At 46.8% G+C, this 21,256-nt stretch overlaps 1 protein-coding gene across 2 annotated transcripts in view; it reads right to left on the bottom strand.

Annotated features, from left to right (window-relative positions):
- The window catches only part of PRICKLE2 (prickle planar cell polarity protein 2), a 308,954-nt gene that overhangs the window by 229,189 nt on the left and 58,509 nt on the right, over positions 1 to 21,256 (bottom strand). The window lies entirely within an intron of this gene.

Below are 21,256 nucleotides of genomic sequence, written 5' to 3'. Positions count from 1 at the left end.
ACTCCCCAGACCACAATGTAATTGACATCTGATCAATAGTAATTGGTTAAATAAATGCTAAACAGAATTAAACAAGCTAAGTATACACAGAATTAAAAAAAAAAAAAAATACTACTGCCGGGACCGGTTTGGCTCAGTGGATAGAGCGTCGGCCTGCGGACTGAAAAGTCCCGGGTTCGATTCCAGGCAAGGGCATGTATCTGGTTGCGGGCACATCCCCAGTAGGGGGTGTGCAAGAGGCAGCTGATCGATGATTCTCTCTCATCGATGTTTCTAACTCTATCCCTCTCTCTTTTCCTTTCTATGAATAAATCAATAAAATATATATATATTTTTTAAAATACTACTACTCAGACACAATCATCATAGCATTTTGGTATATTTCCTTTCTGCCTTTTTCCCTATATGTATCTATTATTTTTTAAAATAATGAGAAACAAGTTAAATGCACACCTTTCACATCAATATGTCATAAGCATATCTCATGTCATAAAAAATCTTAGGAAATATCACTTTTATAGGCTACATTATTTTAATATATTAATATTCCAGTCCCCTGTCATTGGAATGTTTCTCAACCTTATTGCCAGGTATTCCCAGTCATGAAAAATAAAAAACCCCCACATGGTTACAAATAGCTAAGTGACAGAGTTTCTTAAGCAAAATCATGTTCTTAGTAAGGATTCCTGGTAATGACATTACTGAGTCAAAGGGCATGAATTTTTTTCAGACTTTTATAATATTTTGCCAGAAAATTTGAACCAATGTTCCTTCCCAATAGCAGTTAAAGTGCCTATCACTTAGCCTTCAACACTAAATATTATCACTGGCAAGTAAAATACCATTTTTTTAATGCTTTGTCAATTTGATAGTAAAAATGACATCTCTTTATGGTCTTCATTGCACTGCTTTCACTGCTGGACTTTAAAAACCCCCACCTGCCATGCGGATTTGGCTTCTCCACCCTTTCTGTCCCCATCCCCTGCCCGCTGGACGGCACTCTACAGGGAACAGTAATCACCAGGTTCTGCCCACCGCTAGGCTCATTTCCCTTTACTTCACCCTCTCCCTGCTGACCTCACACTAGAGTGAACATTAATGCGGAGTCCGTCCCCACCCATAGGAAAGGACCTGGTCAGAGCCCAGCTTGGCCACACGGCCTGCCCTACATGCTGTCCTGGCCAGAGTCCACGGTGGCGTATGCCAATGGGAAAAAGAGCCTTGCCCGGCTGGCATAGCTTAGTGGTTCAGCAACAACCCCTGAACCAGGAGGTCACAGTTCGATTCCCGGTCAGGGCACATGCCTGGGTTGTGGGCTCCATCCCCAGAAAGAGGGTGCGCAGGAGCCAGCCAATCAATAATTCTCTCTCATCATTGATGTTCCTATATTTCTCCCCCTTTCCTTTCCTCTCTAAAAATAAATAAAAACATATTTTAAAAAAGAGAAGAGAAAAGAAAGAAAGAGAAAAAAAGAGAGAGAAAAGAATAGAAAGAGAAAAAAAAGAGAAAAAAAATAGAAAGAAAAAGAAAAGGAAGCATCAAGTGCTCAGAGGGGGATGGAGACTGAATTCCGACAAGAGGCTCCACGAAGAACCACCTCTAACCACAGCTTTCAATTACAAAAAGGATTAGAGATCTGTCAAAACCGATTTCAGCATCCATCACTTCCCCTAATCTGCTTCCCAAGGGGCATGGCAGCCGAGCCGCGGCACATGCTGTGCTGTCTGCCCACGGAGCACCGTGCCGCACAGAACGAGATGGAAATCAGCTTGCAGAAGCCTACGGCCTGAGAGGAAAGGACCACGTGAGACAGGGCTGGGCATCAGTCCTTTGGGAACATTTCTGTTTGTGGGGAAGGAAGTGGCTCTGCAGTCACAGAAAGGAGGGTGTTCCAGAGCCAAGGAATAAAGGCCCCAGAGTTATACATCCAAGGTCAAATTAGAGACCTGGGGCTGCACTTATAAAATCATCCAGCTCACCCTCAAATAAACACCTGCACTGTGAGGAATAGCAAGGAGCTAGTGCTCTGCATGGCACCCCCAGGTCTACCTGCAGGCATGGCGTCCCAGGTCTACCTACAGGCATGGCAACCCCAGGTCCACCTGCAAGTATGGCACCCCCAGGTCTACTTGCAGGCATGGTGCCCCCAGGTCTAACTGCAGAAGAGGCTCTGGGACAATGGCATTGAAGATAATTTGCCTTGAAGGGTCCACTCTTCCCAGAAGTAAAAATGAGCACCACCTTGGTGTCAGTTAACGAAGAAAAGGCTGTTGGATTGGATGCTTTTAGATCAGAGGCCACCATTCACTGACGCTGCTGCTGCCCCTATACAGGTGCTACTGCAGCTGGCAGTGCAATCAGTGCCTGGCTGAGATGGAAATGAAACAGCTCTGCCTGTGTCTTCTGCACTCGGATACTTACAGAGCCTCCCCAACAGCACCTTTAGGCAGGGGTGGGGAAGCTTTTTCTGCCAGGGGCCGTTTGGATATTTGTAACATCATTTGCTGGCCATACAAAAATGATCAACTTAAAAATAAGCCTCTATGTTTGGTCAAACATTTAAGTAACTCACCCCTAATGCCTTGGCAGGGCCAGACCAAATGATTTCATGGGCCTAATACAGCCTGAGGGCCGGACATTCCCACCCTGCTTTAGAGGAAACAATCAAAAGAGTGCTCAGGGGCTGGCTGGGCATTTGGGAAGACAGGCCTGGATTTCACCCCCAGCTCTGACTTGTGATGGGTGTGTGGCAATGGGCAGGTTCCTTACCCTCTCCTTGAAGTAAGTTAACAGCAAATGAGTTCAAATAAGACTATTTGAACAGTGTGTGGGACGTGGTAAGAACGGAATAAATTATTATTGCATTTCCTCCCATTTCCAACTGAAGCTATCCTTTGAAGATTAAATTGTGAGGATTAAATACACTTGCAAAGTGTTCATCCTGGTACCTGGCAGAGAGTACCGTATTTTTCGGACCATAAGACGCACTTTTTTCCCCCTCAGAAGTGGGGGGGAAAAGTCCCTGCGTCTTATGGTCCAAATATAGCCTACACATATACTTTTTTAAAAAAAGTTTTTTTACTTGCCCGGCTCTGTGTGGTCTTTGTGTGCTTGCCCGGCTCTAAAATGGTTCTAAATGCTGCTGTTTACTTTACAGGGTTGATTACATGTGTTTATGACTGTGATGTTGGGTTTTAATGCACATAAAATATTTTAGGACACTATTTGTTTCAGAATCTTTTTTTCTTCATTTCCCTTCTCTAAAAACTGGTGCGTCTTATGGTCCGGAGCGTCTTATGGTCCGAAAAATACGGTAAGTGCTCAATAATGGCAGCTGTTATGTCTAATGAAAGAGCTTTGGAACTTAAGAATTGTAACAGTGTGAGAACGCTTCGGATCTAGTCCTGAATTTATCAGCACTCACTCTGAGACTTAACTTCGTGCCAATGTTCTTTAGGAACTTGGCATTTATGAACGAATGTTTAGGATGTCACACAAATAATTCAAAACAGTGGTGTCAGGTGTGTGAAACCAAGTCAAAAACAGATTTTAAATGAAATAAGAGGGAAAACAAACAAACAAAAGAGCTGGTAAGGACAATACATGTGCTGACAGGCTTCCCTCAGGAGAGGCTGACCCCCAAGGAGAGAGAAGGCTGACGCCCCTCCCATGCTCTCCATCAATGCCAGGCCGGGAGGACCGTCATCATGATGGCCCCTGACCTCGTGAGCCCAGGTCTAGAAAGACGTGGCTATGGGGGATTCTCAGCCAAGACCGTAGCCACTGTCCTAGGCCTGAGACTTTGAGAGCAGGAAGGCAAATCTTCCTCTTGACCAGGTGGGCCCAGTTGTTCTCTGATCCGGCCATTCTGCACAGCTGCGCGTAAGGAGCCTAAATTTCAATTTTCAAATCAACCTTATAACCCTCGGTAGGAGACCAGATGTATCTCCATTTCATAGATGAAGAAACAAAGTCATATAACTTGCCTTTTGATATAAGCAGAACGTGGTAATACTCAAAAGCAATTTTAGGCTGCCTGTATGTGTGACCGCCTCTGAGTGTGAGTGTCTGTGTTGCTTAGGCCCAGAGGAGAGAAAGCAGCAGACGTTTCTGTGATCAACAGGAAGTAGTAATACATGGGTTTTCTTCATGTACAAGAAAGCATGGCACACAGGCCATAGAAGCGTCTAGCCCAATGATTCTCAACCTCCGCCACACACTAGACTCTCTGGAAATCTTTAGAAAATCCAAATGCCCAGACCACCGCTGCACCTGTTAGATCAGAATCTCTGGGCTAGGACCCAGGCATCAGTATTTCTTTTTCTTTTTAATCGTATTTGTATTTATTTCAGAGAGGAAGGGAGAGGGAGAAAGAGATAGAACATCAATGATGAGAGAGAATCGGGTGCCTCCTGCACACCCCCTACTGCTGATTGAGCCATATGCAACCCAAGCATATGCCCTTGGCTGGAATTGAACCTGGGAGCTATCAGTCTGCATGCCAACACTCTATCCACTGAATCAAACTAGCCAGGGCCGTCAATATTTCTTAAAACCCGCTCAATTGGTCCAGTGTGCAGCCAAGCTTTGGGAACAATGGGCATGGAGATCCTTATCAGTGCATCCCTTACTCAGCCAGGAGAAACCTGCTGCAGTATAGCCAGCTGCAGGCATGGGACACTGTGCCGGTGTGTACAGTGGGAACTGTGACACTGGAAAGGTAGAAATGCTTTGACTCAGCATCAAGTGAAGTGGGCAAGGCTGGAGCTTCACTCCAGTGGCAACAAAAAATAAGTGCAGTCTTCTCCATGGTCCTCCTACATGATCTTGGAGTCCCCAGCTCAACTTTCCAGCCTCCTGTCAATCCTGTAAATCACTGATATGCTTCCAAACATTTTTTTTTTGTTTTATAAAAATTGAGAAATATGTAGAATTGCTCGTGAACAAATATTTGAGTAAAAATAGTCATGCATGTGAAGAGACACAGGAAAAGAAAAATTTTCCTGAACACAGACTACCATGGCATTGTGACCACATAACATGACATCTGAGCCAGAGCACTAAGGAGAATTTATTACATTTTAGTCAAGCTCATTAGGCAAATGCCACTGTAATAACTGTTACAAGCAAAAATGTTCTGTGGAAGCTGCAATCTAAAAAGTATGACCCTATAAAATATGTATTAATCACAAAGAGAAGAGTAGTAACAGTCCGGTGGAGAAACCTGGCAGGCAGGGCTTTAAACAAGTGGTCAAAACTAGCATCACCAGCACTGACACGCCTCGCTGTCAGGTCCCTCTTCAAAGAGGCACTGAGAAGCGCCCAGCATCCGTGGTCTTCCTGCTGAAAGGCATTCCTCAGTCTAAAAGGATGCCAAGCCAGCACCGAGGGACACTCTCTGGAATAAATGGTCAGTTCTAGTCCAGTGGTGGGCAAACTCATTAGTCAACAGAGCCAAATATCAACAGTACAATGACTGAAATTTCTTCTGAGAGCCAAATTTTTTAAACTTAAACGTCTTCTAAAGCCACTTCTTCAAAATAGACTCGCTCAGGCCATGGTATTTTGTGGAAGAGCCACACTCAAAGGGCCAAAGAGGCACATGTAGCTCGTGAGCCATGGTTTGCTGACCACTGTTCTAGTCAAACGTGTCACAGTCATGAAAGGCAAAGACAGATGGTCACAGGGAGGAGAGGACTATTGGGAGACAGCACGAGGACCGGGAGGAAAAGGGCCATTAGTGGGAGAGCTGGTGACTTTCCATCAGGTCTCTGATTTAGTCAGTAATATTATTTCATTTCCAGGTTTTGATGACCACCCAGGGATTTTGTAAAATAGCAATCTTAGGTGCAACTGAGAGAAGGGTATTCGGGAACTCCGTATTCTAGTTTTGTAACTCTCTGTGATTTTAGATTATTTAAAAACTAGAGGCCTGGTGCACAAAAATCATGCACGGGTAGGGTCCTGAGGCTTGGCTGGCCATCAGGGCTGATCTGTGGGGTGACTGGTGGGATGATGGGAGGGGAGGGGCCCATTGGCACCCACCTTAGCCAGCCTGGTGCCGCCTACTTGCCGGCCCTGGCCCCTATTGCTGCTGCTGCCAGTCGCCTTCCTCTGCAGACTGGGGGCAGCTCCTGCATTGAGTGTCTGCCCCCTGGTGGTCAGTGCAAATCATAGCGACCGGTCATTCCACCATTTGGTCAATTTGCAGATTAGGCTTTTATTATATAGGATAAAAAGTCTTCAATGATTAGTGGAATTTAGTTATTTAAACATAAATACTTGTTGAGTGTTAGTATTATCTTCCTTCTCCCTTTGGACCAGCATATATTATACTAATACAGTGGTCAGCAAACTGTGGCTCCTGAACCACATGTGGCTCTTGAGCCATGGTTTTCCGCTCTGTTGACTAATGAGTTTGCCAACCACTGGGATAGGGGCTTAATCACAAGGAACAACAACAGCCTGTAATTATTGAAATCAAGAGACTAGGGCAGTGGTAAGCAAACTCATTAATCAACAAAGCAGCAAACCACATGTGGCTTATGAGCCACAATTTGCCGACCACTGTACTAGTACTTTGGAGATTAGAGGAGAGGGTCCAGGATGGCTGAGAAAGAAATTGGGATCCCTCTAGGTAGAGGAGGTGAGCTGGGCCTCACAACTGGGCGATGAAGCTCTGCTGCCTATCCTGATGGGCATGTGAACAAACAAAACACTTTAAAACTGAGGAGGCCCGTGGGGGAAGAAATCATAGAATGGTCAAAACAGCCCTGAATTGTGAGTCACAGGTATGAATACAGAAGCTCACGTGTTGGCCCCACTACAATGCAGCTCGGTGATCTTGAGTCAGAAGCCACTTGTTCTCTGTAAAAATGGAGATGAACGAACTTTATTGCGCATCATTATGAGCATAAAGTGAATAGGTGTGCCTGCAAGCATTAGGTAGATGATAAAGCCCGCTATAAAATGGTTATTAAAATTACCAAGAGAAACAACGATATCTAACCGAGCCAAATAATTGCACAGTTCCCCTCCTCACCCGCAGCATCCTAGGATCTAGTGGTTTTCATCCCATATGGAGGCTGATCTGTCCCGCCTTCTGCCTGAGCGTGGGGCCGGGCCACCAGCGTCCTGTGTGGTCAGTACTGAACACCATCTGTCCTGAGTTAGCACGCTCCTCCTGAGTCTGAGCAGCGCACATGGCCTGCCCTGGTGGGAGCCTAAATGAATCAGGATGAAGGGAGACTTTCCAGGCTGTTTATTGCTTTGGAGGGTGGCACTCACTTCCTAGTTGTTTACTCATCTAAATGGTGTGATAAATTTCTTCTGAACACTTTTACAAGCAATCAGCTGCAATCAAGTTCTCTTCTTGCTTAATTCTCCTCAGCAAACAAGATACTAAAAAGCCAATAAGAAACTGGGCTTCATTTCAAATGTTTTTTTCTATTGCACATACATTCCCCGAAGCCACCCTACCCCTTCCCTCCATAAAACGCCCTAGCAGTTGCATGCCCATTATCGCTGGTGCGGGTCATTTCTCTCCCGCTTACACACAGATGAAGAAGCGAGGTGTGGAGGCATCTGTTGTTTTAGCCGGCTCCAGCTCCATTCCCATTTCTGGGACAGAATCATCGGCTCTTGATCTCCATCCACCGGTCTGAGCAGGATGGACGGCTCCCATCCCAGGACACACCCGCCAGGCCTGGCCAATCACACAGCCCATCTTCAGCCGAAGATGCGGGGTCGGACAATCATGTGACTCCAGCAAGGAAGGACTGGAAAGAGCAATCCTGTTTCCCTGGGGTACTGTGTTCATAAGATGTAAACCTGAGGCTGCCTGGGGCCCTCCTGCCACCACAAGAAGAGGGTCTGTCTGGATAAGAGGAAAGCAGGGAGAGAAGACAGACAGACAGAAAGACATATAGACAGACAGATAGGTGGACTCGTGTTGAAATGATGACACCATTAGTGTCCAAGCCTGAATCTAGTGCTACACATGCCTCCCCACCCACTGATGGCCCAGTTTCAAGAGCCAACATTCTTTTTTGCATCGGTCTCTTTAAGTTAGCTCTCTGTCCCAAAGTGACCTGATTGAGAAACCAGGGAAACAAAGGAACACTCCCCGTTGTGAACAAAACTGCTGCCAGCAGAGGTCTGCAGATTCTCAGGGGCAGCAATGGTTGCCTAGATCGGCCACAGAGGTCTCACCCACCTCCCCTTGTGGTCATGGGAGGGTCACTGGCAAAGGATCTTGCTGGCAGGTACAAGGAGCCATGTGCAACAGGGCAGGGAGATTTTCAGTGCAGAGATAGCTCATACCACACACACCCTGTCCAGCTCACCTTCTAGTTCTTTCTTCCCCCAGTCTCTGGCCTTTCTGGTACACAGAACGCTCTTCCCTTCCCTATTTCACGGCAGTGCTTCATTCTGCCATACCCTGCACTGCACTCCCCAAGGCCCACCAAAGAGGCCGCTTCTGCGAGGTGTCTGTGACCTCTCCAGGCAGGGTTGCTGGTCCTCACTGTGGGTTCCCATGGTAACAGCACACAGAGCATCGGGTGCAGGTGGCCATGTGACAAGACATACACTGACGCACAAGTGTTTCTAGCCTTCCTCCTGTGACAGCCACAAGCTCTGACTTCTCCACCTTCTACCCCCACCCGAGGTCAATGGCCCTAGGCCCTCGATCTTCCTCCCCAGGGGACCAGTTTAGGCCTGAGAGAGAGAGGTAGGGAATGGGAGCTGAAGGATGTGGGGGTCAGGGAAGAAGCCTTTCTGGAGAAGTCTTGAAGGAAAGGCTAGATTTTTTTTTAATTGCCTTCCATTGTCAAAACATCTTTCTTTGATGACAACACTTGCATTAAACACACTGGTCTCTGCACAGATACTCTCTCTCACTCACACACACACACACACACACACACACTCACACACGTAAGTGTACACACCTGGCTTAGGCCCCTTTCTCCCTTTTGAACGTAATTTCAATAAAATCAGGGAGCATTTCTTGATGATTTAAACATGGCTCTCAGCACTGAGCACTCCATGTCTGTTCTTTTTACAGGCACTGCTTCACCTGCTCACCCTGGGAGGAGGGGGTTTCGTAAGAGTGGGAATAAGGATGCTTCCGAGAGACATTGAAGACTCACAAAGGCCAAGGGCCAGGAGTAGCAGAGACAACATACAAATCTACATCAACTTCCCAGCACACCCTTCGGCGACCTCCTGCAAATCCTCTAGAACCCTCATGGCACCAAACACTGCCATGTGCCCACGGCTGGGTTTCTGTCCAAGACCTGCTCCGGCTCCGCGGCTGGGCAGCCTCTCATGGTCTGCCCGGTGGGTGGTTAACAGTTCTCTTCCTTCCTTTGTTTCAGACTAGAATGCTGTACCCCTTCGCAAGCGCAGGATACATTCTCTTCCTTTGTTCCGCGGGCAGCACATTAAGAGTACAGATCAACAGTAGACCCAAAGCCTAACGTAATTCCGGACACATAGTAGGCATTCAACACAGACTGACCATTCCAGTGACCTGAGTGCACACAGTCTTCACTCTTCCAAGAGTTCCCCAGGGGCTGCCTGGATGGCCTTCCTGGGGTTCTGCACCCACAGCAAAGCTCAGGACAGAGGAACCCCTTGCTTCCCTAAAGCAAAAGGGCAAGATGGACCCAACGCAGGTCATGACGCTCTCAGGATGAGAATCAGAGCCGCCTGGGCCTGGCTGTCACCGCCATGTGGTTCTGACCAGTCTTTAATGGAAAGAGGAGCTGCAGCTGCTGGCTGCTGGTGAGCCTTCTTGCAAAACACACCCTTGAACAAGGCCAAGGGAGGTGGTTGCATTTCTGAGGGCTACAGCCACACAGACTGCCTTCCCTTGTGATGCAGTTGGGTCCTTTGCCACACAAGCAGCGACCAGGGCTGATCTTCCCCGTCCACCTTTCTCACCATCACCCAGAGCCGGCTAGAGGGCCTGCCCCGCTCCCACAGTGCATGCAGCGGCACTAACTTTGCAGGGAGATCCAGGACCGGCAGGGTTTCTGCCTAAATCCCCCCAGTGTATGTCCGTCATTACCAGGCCCACACAGGGGCTGCCCAGCATGCAGGTGGTCAGCCATGCCACCTGAGAGTAGCAGGTCAGAACATGCTTTCTACAATGAAAAGGACTTAACACGTGAAAGCAGCCAAAGTAGTTCATTTACCATATGGATCAGTCAGGGTTCTCCAGAGAAATGTAATCAGTACGAGATCCTCTACTGCTCTCTATCTATCTATCATCTCTATCTCTCTAGAGAAAGTATGTATTTTAAGGAATTGGCTCACTCAATTGTGAGGGCTGGCAAGTCTGGAATTCACAGGGCAGGCTGGCAAGGCAGATAAGAGTCAATATTGCTGTCTGTTGTGAGTCTGACAATGTGCAGGGAGGCCAGCAGCATGGCGTCTCTGGCGGGACTTTTATTCTGCATCTGGAGGCAGAATTCCTTCCTGCTCGGGAACCTCAGCCTTTTCTCTACGGCCCTCAGCTGAGTTAAAGAGACACAACCACATGAGATTGGAGGGCAATCTGTTTTACTCAGCCACCGGATTATAAACATCTATCACATCTAAAACACGCCTTCACAGCAATATCTAGACCCATCTTCAACCAAACAACACGGCGCTACAGCCTAGCCAAGCTGGCACATTCAATTAACCACCCCATTTTAATTCAACCCATAATTTAGTGGCTTTTAATCCTTTTTGGACTAAAAAGAAGACCCCTCCCCTTTTTAAAGTCTACTGAGTAGAGTTTACATATCGTAATTGTCACACTCTGAGGACACACATTCATGAATTTTTAGTAAATTTATCAAGTTGTGCAACCATAATCCAGTTTTAGACTCTCATCACCCCATGAAGAATGCACACATATGGGGATCCTTTTGAAAATCTGATGATTCCAGTCAGAACCAACAGGTGCAACTCAACAAGTTTTTCATATCCAGCATCCCCATCTTACCTCTGTAAACATGTTTTAAAATGTCTTGTCTGGCCGAAACCAGTTTGGCTCAATGGATAGAGAGTCGGCTTGGGGACTGAAGGGTCCCTGGTTCGATTCCGGTCAGGTGCATGTACTTTGGTTGTGGGCATATCCTCAGTAGGGGGTGTGCAAGAGGCAGCTAATCGATAACTCTCTCTCATCAATGTTTCTAACTCTGTATCTCTCTCCCTTCCTCTCTGTACAAAATCAATAAAAATATATATTTTAAAAAAATGTCTTGTCTGGTACAACCACTATGGAAAGCAGTCTGGCAATTCCTCAAAAAAGTAGAGCTACCAGATGACTCAGCAATCCCTCTTTTGTGTATATACCCAAAATCTTAAAATCATGTGTTTGCAAAGATATATGCACCTCTATGTTCTCTGCAGCATTATTCATGGTGGCCAAGACATGGAAGCAACCAAAATGTCCTGCAATAGAGGACTCGATAAAGATGTGGTACACAAACACACACACACACACACACACACACACACACGCACACACGCACACATGCACACACATGCACAATGGAATACTACTCATAAGAAAGGATGAAATAGTGTCATTTACAACAACAGGATGGACCTTGAGAATATCATCCTAAGTGAAATAAGTCAGACAGAAAAATCTAAGAACCATATGATTTCACTCACATGTGGGATATAAAACTGAAATTCGTGAACATAAACAGCAGTGTGCTGACTGCCAGAGGGAAGGGAATGAGAGGTGATGGGGTACTAATATAATGTGACAGGAGAAGATTTGACTCTGGGTGGTGGGCACATGGTGCAATAGACAGATCTTGTAACATAGAAATCCACACATGAAACCTGTATGTTCATGTTGACCAATGTCATCCCAATCAATTTAATAAGTGAATGGTTTAAAAAGTCTTGTATATCTGACACTTTCGTATGGAATTCCAAGGGCCACATGTTCCCATAAGCCAGGTAGCAGCTCTAACCTGAACATGTCCAGTCCAGCCTCCCGTTCTCCCTCTTCAACCACTGCATGAGTCTAGGCCCCCATGGCAATTCTCATCCAGAACACCGCACCCTCCTTCCAACAGAGCTGTCAATCTCTAAATGTGTCTCCTGCACAACTACCCTTTATCCCAGACTAGAAGGAATCTCCTACAATGCACAGTGGCACCCTTAGAACCTTTCCAGGTTCCCTTCATCACATCTGGTATGAGATCCAAAGGCTGGTCCTCACCTTTTGGGTCCTAATGCCACGCCTCTGTGCCATGGCTCCTGGTTACTCCTCCCACTCTGGCTCTGGCCACTCTGCTTGGTACATCTCACTTTGTCGAATTCCTCATCCTCCTGCCTTTCATACGGCCAACACCACGAAAACACCTGATGCCCAAGTGGAGTTCATCAGGTACAAGTTACCTCTGACCTATATAGGTCCTCTGAGAATATTTCTATTATTGAACTTACCATGTGTTACCCTATAAAATCAAGCTTCATCTCTCTCCATCCTACTGCATTGCTCCTTGCAAGTGCAGGCAGCGAGCCAGCCTCCCAGCATTTACTAACCCAGGAGGTTAAAGGCTTAATCACAGCAGCTATAGGCTTTTAAGGTCCAGGTTAAAGGCTTAATCACAGCAGCTATAGGCTTTTAAGGTCTGGTTGTCTGTGGCCATGGAATTACCCGGAAATGTCCTTGTGGTGAGGAGTGGATCCCATTCCAGACATTATCCAATACAAATAACTAGACAAGTTCAAAGAGACATACGTATAAGACATCATAGTTTTAGCTTGCAATAGAGAAAGACTGGCACAAGAACCTTATTCTTGTCATCTGGGAGGAATAGTGATTCGGTGAAATAAAGTATATTATGCACGATGCACAGAGTAGTGTGCTATGATTAAAATGTGGGAAGTTACTATTTGCTATTTATTGGGAAAGTGGCAAATTATAATCACATTCATGTGGAGGTACATGCATTCAATATTTTATCTAAACTGACAGACACACATACACATGTACAAATACACACACCCACTCAGAGTTTGAAAGCAAAAAGTTAACAGTGGCTAGACTTACTAGTATGAGTGAGTAGGTAGTAGAATTACATATGATCTATGGTTACATTTTAGAAGTTCTTTTCCCTTTGCTCTCTTTTCTAACTACTTTCCATGAACCTGAGACACTGTGAAGGAAGAGCGCCATGGTTATAGGTTGAGTGCAATCTAAGCTTCTTCCTGGCAATGTGACCTGGCAAGCAATCTCTACCGGCAGAATGGACTGTGCCCACCTCAGAGCCCTGTGCTGAGGTGTATGTGGATCAGCTTGATCCACAAGCTGGCATGCAGTCAGCTCTCAAGGAACGGATACCCTTTAAACAGATGCAGATTTCAAGAAATACATGTCAATGAACCAACATGCACGCCAGTTTCTTCTGGAAGACATTGACAGACAAATGTTCAAAGCATCAGTCTCCACACGTGAGGTATAATACCACCCAGCTGGGTTGGGTGAATGGGTGGGAGACAAGGTAACATGCATCAAAACACCCACCCTCCAGTACAACCTGAACAGCATGAAGGACTCTGCCAAGTGTGTGACTCAGGAGCCATCACTGTCCTTACGGTATTACAAAGAGGATTTGCTTCTCAATCATGTGCCCTGGCAGCTGACCACCCTGCAGTCCACCCTGGTTTCCCGCCAGGCCCTTGTGTGGCTTTGGACCACTTGATGCTCATTCAGCTGAGGGGAAGAAACTCTGGGCAAGGAGAGAACTGAGCCTCCACTACCAGGCTGAAAATGAGAGACCAATGGTGATTAAAGAATCAATGTTGTGTCCTCACCCTGTGCTAGTAAAGGAAGGACAAGGAATCTGGTGTAAGGGCCATCAGTGTATTTGTTTTTTAAGCCAAAATATAAGAAACCACACTGGCCAGGTGGCTCAGTTGGTTGGAGCCTTGTCCCATATACCAAAAAGGATGTGGGTTCAATTCCAGGTCAGGTGTGTAGGGGAGGCAACTGATGGATGTTTTTCTCTCACATCAGTGTTTCTCTCTGTCCCTCTCTGTTCCTTTCTCTCTCTCAAATCAATAAAGAAAATATGCTTGGATGAAAAATTTTAAAAATCTATATGGTTTCATCTTTGCTAAGGAATTCATATATTGATTTTAATCATCCAATCTAATGTAAGTTTCCTACAAGGATTATCTTTTTTACAGACACTGTATGTTTGCCACACTTTTCTCCACAGTACTTATAAATTAATAACATATGAGTACTAGAGGCCTGATGCAAGAAGATTCATGCAAGAATGGGCCTTCCTTCCCTTGGCTGCCAGCACTGCCTTCGCTCTGTCCGGAGCCGCCTTTTCAATCTGGCCTGGAGCTGCCTTTCTGCCTTTCCATGCTGCCCAGAGTCCCAGAGTGGCCCCACCCCACCACCGCTCAGTGCCTGCATATGCAAATTAACCCTCCATCTTTGTTGGGTTAATTTGCATACTCATTCCTGAATGGCTGGTGGGCATCTCGAAGGTACGGTCAATTTTCACATTACTCTTTTATTACTGTAGATTAGTTTACTTCCTTATCTCTAACTCCAATGAACCAGGAAAATTAGAACTAGAATAGCCCAGGCCCACTGACACACAGGTCTCAGAAGGATGTTCTTCCTCCCCAATGACCATGTCACTCAAGGCACCAAAGTTTCATTATAACCTTTCCAGTCGTTCCCTTGACACATCTACTAACTGGGTGGAAAGGTGGCATCACAGTCCATTTGTCCGCATTTTGTCAAAGGTGAGAAAGGGTTTCCTATAGTTTGGCATGAAAACGAAATCCACTGATGGCCCTTAAACTTGTTCTGGAGGCCAGCATCCACAGTCACGGCCACCCCTGCCCTTCTCCTGACGACATCAGGTTGGATTAAGGGGATAACGGGGAAATGTAACACTGAAAATCAGAATGCCAGGCTTTTAAAGTATCGTGACAGCCTTTCTGGCATAGACTTACCCTCGTTTCCTGTCCCACTACTCATGAGAGTCTGTATTTGTACTCACTCCAAGTTGTACATCAAAATCCAACAGACACTGAAGGAGTGCCTACTGTGTGCCAGGCACTGAGCCAGGAGGAGATAAGGATGCAGCCCCCCCAGAGCTTATGTCCTAGAGGGGGAGATGGACAACAGACATGGAAACAAATAAATGAAAAAGGTCATTTCAGGGGGTTGAGGGGGCAGGGGTGTGATGAAGGAAACAAACAGTGAGATGATGGGCACCTGAGATGGGGGCAGGGACAGTACGGAGAGGCCTGAGCGGCTGCCACCTGAAGGGCTGGGGGAAGGCCAATGCTCTGAGGTGGGGACAATGCTGATATATAAATTCCAAAAACAGAGAGGAGGCCAGTGTGACAATCAAGTGCAATTAGACCAGCTATCAGGGTGCATTTTATATGTACCCCGAAGAGTCCAATTCTCCACTGCAGCCAGAAATGAGGCAAAACACTCCATCGGCAATTTCGGGAATAGCTGGTGAGTTGGCTCTGTGCCAAGCATCACGCAAAGAACTTCACCTGCAATACTTATCGCCCCTATGACCATCCTGGAGGTGGGTGTTCTCATCCCCATTTCTCTGATGAAGCAACCTGAATATGGAGAGTTAACAGCCCGTCCTTTCCACATGGCTACCAAGTGGAGGTAGAGCTGGATTAGAACCCAGGCTGGCTGATCCTGGGTCCTTCTGCTCCACCCAGGCCTCCCTCTACTGCCACCCTGGTCACCTGGAGTCTAGTGTAGGTCCTGCGGCCATGGTGACCAGGCTTCACCCATCCACAATCTGGGGGAAAATCAAACCACTTTAGACCAACAAGGCAAACGACAAAAGCCATTAGTAATGATTCTCTAGCAGCTCGGCAGCGGCTCGGCTGCCACCCACATGCTCTTCTCTAAGCTATAATAAGCCTCCGATGAAAACTGTTGCCATAGGTGAAGCGTACGTTAACATATGGTTGGTCCAGCTGAAGAAAAACATGTTAACAAGCATTTTCTAAATTCCAGTTTGCTTGTATGTGGTTTTTGAAAGAGCATGGGCATGTTTCAGGTCTGCTGGGCACAGGGACATGCCCATGCTCCGGTCAGTTCCTACGATGATAACAGAAGCCCCATGGAATGTAGCTTTTAGCGTTGGATTTGATGCAATTTGAAAAGATAAAAATAAAAAGAGGTAACTTGTGCTTCTCTGACAACTTGGTTTAGGATACGCTTCTAACTAGAAAGCTAGCTGGGGTATCGCAGCAGGAGAACGCAGCTTCTCAAATAACCACCCTGCTTTTTCTTCACTTTTATTTATTTATTTTTAAATATATTTTATTGATTTTTTACAGAGAGAAAGAGAGAGTGATTGAGAGTTAGAAACATAGATGAGAGAGAATCATTGATCAGCTGCCTCTTGCACACCCCCTACTGGGAATGTGCCCCCAACCAAGGTACATGCCCTTGACTGGAATCAAACCTGGGACCTTTCAGTCCTCAGGCCAACGCTCTATCCACTGAGCCAAACCAGTTTCGGCAGCCAAACCGGTTTCAGCCACTTTTAGAGAGGGTCCTCATCTAGCCAGATCTGCTTCGGAAGCACAGCGGCAAGGGCGGGGAGGAGGCTACGAAGGCAGGGACCAAGTTGGGGCGGGGCAGGAGATGGGAGGACTCAGCTCTTCCCCTGGGAGAGGCTTGGAATGGGCTGGGTACTAGATTAATGGGGCTGATCTCTTCTTAGTTATATAATTGTACATCAGGTGCAATTGAAAAATAAAACGTTATTTAAAAACATAAAATAAAAAAATTCGCGAGCAGGGAATGCTAGCTGAGCTGAGCGCATGGTTGGGCCAGGCAGTGTCCTAAACACTTTTCACATGTCAATCATGGAGGCCTCACCTGGCCCTCTGATGTAAGTCTGACTTGACCTTTTTTTGCTGTTATGAAAAATTCTTTTTATTACATAACTAGAGGCCCAGTGCACAAAATTTATGCATGGGGGTGGGGAAATAGTGGGATTCCCTCAGCCCAGCCTGCACCCTCTCCAATCCAGGACCCCTTAGGAGATGTCAGACTGCCGGTTTAGGCACGATCCCCAGGACATCCCTCCCATAATCTTAGACTACTGGCTCTTAATTACTCACCTGTCTGCTGGCCAGGTCACCCCTAACTGCCCCCTTCCTGTTAGCCTTGTCTTCCTAACTCTCCCCCCACCACACCAGTCTGGTCACCCTTTACTGCCCACCCAGCCAGCCTGGTCACCCCTCACTGTCCCCCATGCCAGCCTAATCGCCCCCAACTGCCCCCTGAACTGGCCTGGTTGCCCTCAACTGCACTCCCCCTCCCCCTCACCAGCCTGGTCACCTCTTACTGTCCCCCCTGTTGGCTTGGTCACCCCTAACTATCCCTCCTGCTGGCCTGGTCACCCCATGCAGCCTGCTTGTTCAGTCATTTGGTCATCCTTCACTAACCCCCCTGCCAACTTGTTGCCCCATACAGCCTGCTTATTCAGTCTTTTGGTTGTCTCTCACTAACCCCCCTGCCAGCTTGATCATAGGCAGCCATCTTGTGAGGGCATGAGGGTCAATTTGCATATTACCTCTTTATTATATAGGATATTTCGTGGTTGTGCTCAATTAGCCAACAGAAACTTGTAATATTCTGCTAAATAGCACACTATACATAAGTATATTTTTAAAGTGATAATATTAAAATAATCCCTGTTTCTTTTATTCATGTAATTTTGCCAACAGGAGAATAAAGGCACACACTCCTTTTCCTAAAGCAGGTAAGATGAACAGAAGATAATACTCTATGTACTAATATGTCCAAGATTGCCCCTTACCTGAGTAATGCCAACTGAAGGTACCTCTTGGTCAGAAGTGTGGGGAGAGAATCCATGTGAGGGGGTTTGGTATTGGCTGGATGAGCACACAGGGGCTCTGAGCAGTCACAGCTCCAATATGGTGCTCTTTGAGGACATGGAGTGTGGCAGGTACTCAGGCTCCCTCTGTCCTAGTGCAAAGATCGAGTATTTCTGCTACAGTCAAGTTCAAGGACACGGTTCAGCCCTTTCCCACAATGGACATGCACCTGCTCCCCTGAGGGTGCCTGCCCTATGCACAGCCACACTGACCACCGCAGTGGGTTTTACTTGGCTGCACGCATCACTTATGTTATTTATTTAATACTTTTTAAGCTTATTCATTTTTTATTTTAAAACATTTATTTTTAAAGGAAACTTTATATTTCCACAGAAGAACCAATTCACTTTGCTATACATGAAAGCTAACCAGTTTTACAAATAACACTTGGAATGTCCACAATGGACAAATATGTAGCAATAGAGAGTAGTTAGTGGTTCCCAGGGGCTGGAGGGGAGAGGGACTTGGGTGATGATGGCTGAGGGGTGTGGGAGTCTCAGGGTAATGAAATGGATTGTGGTGCTGAAGGCACACCTCTGTGACTATAAAGTACTAAAAGCCATTGAATTACATTGTGTACATGGGTGAATTGTGCAGGATGCCAATTATGCCTCGATAAGCAGGCAGAAAAATTGAATTTGAGGAGAGTCCTAAAGGAAATCCAGGGAGGAGCCTCATCAAGCCTTGGGAAGGAGCTAAGGCTGGAGGGTCTGACATGTCCAGGACCAGGAGGAAGGGTGGCAGGACCAGACCAGAAAAAGCAGTGGGACCTTGGGAGGGGATGAGGCCCAAAAGGCAGGCATTGGGGGCCTAACAGCCAGGTGTTCAAATCTTGGGTGTTGCTGTCCGTGTGAAGGGAGCTATGAAGAAGGTTCTGAGGAGGGAGAGTGTGTGATCTGAGAAGGCCTCTGCCTGCTTTGTGGATGGACTATAAGAGGCAAAGACAGAAGCAAGGGGCCCAGAGAGTAGGCCCCTGCTGCAAGACAGGTGAGAGAGGGAGGAAGCTTGACTGTGTTGGTAGCAAAGGAGACGGCTGGAGAAGTAGTGCTGATCAAAACTTGGTGATCATTCGATGGAGTCTAAGAGAAAAAGAAACAATAAAAAATGTCCCAGTTTTTTGGCCTAAAGAAGAGAATGGGCATCAGATGTACCTGCTTAGAAGAGGGCCTGGCCTGGAGGAAGTGCTGAAAACATATTAACCACCTCACTTTACCAATTTCACTGTGACCACCATTATCATGACAACTTGTAGCATCCCCACCACCAGGGACATGACAACAACCACTGGCATTGCCATCACCACCTCACCACCATCGAGAGCAGAGGGAGTGGCAGGAAGAGCAGTGGAGACCATACAGGGAACAAGTACAAGTCAAAGGAACCTGCATCCGAATCAAGCAGCCAGTCCTAAACATGCACAGAGGAGACATTTACCCATCCGAGTACCTGGTCCTTGGGCCTAATCCATTTCTATTTCCACTCTCCCCATCACACCCCCCCCCCCCACATCAATATATATAAAATGCTATTATGCAAATAGACCAAACAGCAGAATAACTGAACAACTGAACAACCGTTCACTATGACATGCGCTGACCACCAGGGGCATGCATGGAACATGGCAGGCATCAGCTAGGGCAGGATGGTGGAGCAGGTGAGTAGGGGTGCCAGATGAAGGCGTGGTGCCAGTTGCTGTCATCAGGGCAAGCCTCTGGTGGTTACTAAAAATTCTTTGCTCCTGCATGCTGCAGTCCCACCCCATGCTCACACCTGCTGCTCGCACCGACTGAAAGCACCTAGCATTGGCCCCGATTGCTTGGCACCATCAGCGGGTGAGAGCAGCTGGGAGTGGTGGGAACAGGGCTGCAGGCAGACAGGGGGCCAGGGGTCAAGGCAGGAGGGGTCGAGTGGGGGTGTTGAGGATGGGCTGAGACCCGCCCCTGTGCCCACTGTAGCCTTGAGACCCACAATTCCTTTCAAGGTGCACAAAGTCGTGCACTGGGTCCCTAGTGGTTATATAAGCTTCTTCTCAGGGGACTCCTGTCTTCACTCTCGGGCTTTTGCCTGGCCCCATCTTCATCCAGCCTCTGTGAATCATGCCTCCCCTTCCCCCATACCACATGGCCTACTGTGTCTTCCAAAACTCCTGACACGTGCATATGGAACATTCATGGCTCAACTGAGAATTGTGGTGTCTACAAAATGCAAGCAATGTGCTCAACACTGGTGCTGACCTACAGCTGGCATGTTCTATAAATGGAACCTTCCAAAAAAGTGTTAATTGCACTGGCAAATGTCTAACCCCTAAGTCACCTTATACCCAAAATAATCTCTAAGACTCTTTCACCTCGCTGCCACTTGACTTTCTATCAGCGGACTGTTTGAATGCCATCTCTCTAGGGTCAAGGAAAAGACCCACGTTGGTACACATCAGGATGAAGGTCAATGCACACATGGGACAGTCAGTTTGACAAAAGAAAAGCACGCATGAGAAGGCCCACGTTCTTCGGGTTGAATCCTGATTGTGAGACACAACTGTTTGTTCACTACTCCAGCGAATTCTGTCAGCTCCTGGAAACCCATGGTTGAGCATTTCTTCTCCAAATGCTGCACTGTTAGGTAACGTGATGGATCTCAGAGTCCCCATATAAAATCCTGCCGAACACGCACAACCCGCCCACTTCTCCTTCCAGACAAGAAAGGGCATGGCTACCGAACTCGTAGGATGGACCAGGAGCAAATTTCTTTGAACTTTACTTTAAAAATGCTCATTTGTTCTTGCTAAATGCTCAGGATGTGTTTGCACAGCAGAGGTGAGCTGCGGGTGCTGTCTCCTCGTGTCTGGCAGCCCCCGCTGCTCTTTCCTGCGCTGGCTAGTCAGGGCCCTGTAATCATTTTGCCCGAGGGAGCAAATCCCTTCATCCAGAGCCAAATCCAGGCTAATATTTTGGGGACCTCAATGAGTGTGAGGAGGAAAAAGAAATGATGACTTTTATCCAGTGAACAAAACTCCTTATAATTAGGTTGGTGGTTTCTATGGTAACGAGGAGCCGACTCTTTTATTTGAAATAAAAAATAGCAACACTCCAGCTGTCCTTGCTGTCCAGACGCTCCAAAGCAAATGGGAGATTTGAGTGCACGTTTGCTATGACTGCCGGGACGTGAAGCCTTGCATTTTACTTGTCAAGTTTTGGCAAGACAGTAAGTTCTATTCCCCTGAGAAAACAGGTGTGAAAAACAAAAGAAAAAAAAAAAAACACAAAAAACAACAACACACCCAAAACAAAACAAAGCAATGCTCCTTCTCTGCAGC

The sequence above is a fragment of the Pipistrellus kuhlii genome, unplaced genomic scaffold, assembly GCF_014108245.1.
Source record: "Pipistrellus kuhlii isolate mPipKuh1 unplaced genomic scaffold, mPipKuh1.p scaffold_m20_p_11, whole genome shotgun sequence".
NCBI lineage: Eukaryota > Metazoa > Chordata > Mammalia > Chiroptera > Vespertilionidae > Pipistrellus > Pipistrellus kuhlii.
The sequence above is the reverse complement of the archived record's forward strand: the minus strand, read 5'-3'. Positions and strand labels throughout refer to the sequence as shown.